The 2562-nt window shown below is 46.6% G+C and overlaps 1 pseudogene; it reads right to left on the minus strand.

The window, feature by feature from the left end:
* Positions 1–625: 625 nt before the first annotated feature.
* On the minus strand, positions 626–2037 carry LOC119341647 (annotated as a pseudogene).
* Positions 2038–2562: the final 525 nt, after the last annotated feature.

Raw genomic sequence — 2562 nt, forward strand, 5'->3', positions numbered from 1 at the left:
TGATTTTCAGGTTTTGGTGAGCACAAGCAATAAAAGGTAAAATGATGATCTGTTTTCACCCGCAAAAAAATAATGATAATCTGTTTTGGGAGAATATGTTGATCCTGCCCATCATTTCCTTACATACTTCCATTTACAAGAAGGTGACACAGCAAAATAAACAACAAAATAATAGGTAAAATGGAAGTATGTAAGGAAATGTTGGCAAGCGGTGCTCCTTGAGAATCAAAGACAGTAACAAAAATGTGGCACAGCAAAATAAATATAGCTCAGCGAATCAAATTATAATATGGTAACTAAAATTGCCCGTGTTTCTTTGAGTTTGGTGGTCTACCCACATCAAATTGCAGGTGACCTGAGGAGCAAATTTTTGTTTTGCAGTACTGATAATATAGGTCCATTAACTACCTCTTTTATTTTCTTTAAGTTTACATCTAACATGCAAGTACACTTCATTATTCCCACAAAAAATGTAAATATGTGTCTCCCACATATACAAATATCAAACTCATCAAGCTCCTTAGACGCAATGACATATGGGATGTGTTTCCCACACAGACAAATGTCAAACTCATCAGCTCCTTGGTCGCAAATACATATGTTAGTAGACTTGCCATGTTACTACCTATTCGTACAATGACAAGTTCATCACTGTAAGACTGGGTGTTATCCATATGGGACTGGGCCAGCTGCACCAAAGCGGGGATACAATTTCTTCCGTACTGTCATCATCCATGTTGAGAACACCTATGTCCCGGGGATTCGGCTTATACTTCCAATTATGTTGCTCATCATCTGCGAAATAGACACAATTTGCCTTCAGTTGCGGATATTCTTCAGCATTAAGGTATTGTGCCTGATTACGCCCAAGAAACAACACGTGATGTTGCAAGCCATCTATTTCCACAAGCTCTTCTGCTGCCATATCAACTTTGTATAACAAGATTTTTCTAGTTTTAATAGCTATGAGGTCCTCAGAAGCCGCACCATTAGTTCAATCTTTCTGCGGACTTGCAGCAGGCCGTCACACGGTGCCTGAACAACATACCACATGTCCCAGCTAATGTAATTGTCAATCTCATCTTTAATTATGTTCCTCGTGACGGTAGGGCCACCGAGATCAAAAGCATCAATTCTTCCTGTTCCCGTGAATGCATACAATAGATCATGCATGTAGATGCATTGTTTATAGTCCCAACCAGGGGGCAGCAAGGTCCACTTACAATCTCCTATCCTTGCGAACGAAAGCTCACCTTCTGGACCGTGGATGAGAACCACAATGTAGCTCCCTGCCGACGGATCCGGAAAGATAAATGCCCTGACATAGAGGTGGTCACGAAGCTCGTCGGGAGCATGGGTTAACATTTTGGGATCAACCAGTTTGGAGCCTGACTCCGCACAGTACACTTGCTCGGGCAATCCATATTTAACAATTGTACCTGCATCGTCAAAGATTGGCTCTACATAATCGATGGTGATCACCGGCGGAAGAGCAATCTGTTGACCAGTGATCGGATTGATAAGGTGGAGCTCAGACTTGTCATCTGCGGTAACTAGCCAACCATGCGAGGACCCAATCAGATACCTACTGCGGATGGGCGGATCCGGGAGAGTTAGATTGTAGACCCTCTTCTCCGCAAGGCTGTAGAGACAAGCGACATTCTCACCAGCAGATTCAGAAGTGTAGAGGAGGCAAGGCGTCTGAGGCCATTTGTACTGCTCAAGCTCGTTGCATAGGCTTGTATACGCAGAGCGCCAGGAGGTGCTGACAGAGGCCGCACGCATGAGGTCAGGTATCTCCAGGAGTGAAAATATTTCCATTAATACATCCTGCGGCAGCTCCGGCAATTTTCTCACCACAGTTTCAGTTTCCATCGACAGTGAGACCTTTCTCACCACAGTTTCAGTTTCCATCGGTGGTGAGACCTTTCTGAATTTCCCCAGTGAATCGGGAGAAAGAGCCAGCAACTTGGGCAAAATTCTCAGGCCAAAATGTGCAAAGCTCACTATCCTGGCTACGCTACAGCAGGCCTCCATTGGAGCAATTGCAAAACTCGGTCTTGTGGGAGAAGAGATGCTTCAGCCGCAAACCAACGGGACTTGCCTTGTGTCTAATCTGAGAAGAAGCACACCGTCCTGGCTGCACTTATATAGAGAAGCCTGTCGGAGTCCAACCTCATCTGTGCTCCGATTAGAAGAAGGGGTCCGGATCCAAGGAGGAAGCGGCTGTAGAAACTCTGGAAAAGATCCGGAATTCGAATCCGAGCAGTTACCTCAAGGGTTCCCGTCGATTGCTCCACTGCGCCTTGGAAGGATGCCGGCCACACCCCCCAAGCCCCAACGACCAGAGAGGCCCGGAGAACCAGGAGTAATTGGCAGTGGAAGGTGGCGGCGAGACGGAGCTTGGCCGCTCCGCCGTCTTTGTCGCGGGCGGCGGCGCTATGGAGGCAGGCAGGCTTGTGTCCGTTTGCAGAGGTGAGCGGAGGGGCGTCTGTTTTGCAACCGAGCGCCGTGTGCTCCGCGCGAGCGATCGATTCATTTTTAATATATATTTTGGAAATA

The sequence above is a fragment of the Triticum dicoccoides genome, chromosome 7B, assembly GCF_002162155.2.
Source record: "Triticum dicoccoides isolate Atlit2015 ecotype Zavitan chromosome 7B, WEW_v2.0, whole genome shotgun sequence".
Lineage (NCBI taxonomy): Eukaryota > Viridiplantae > Streptophyta > Magnoliopsida > Poales > Poaceae > Triticum > Triticum dicoccoides.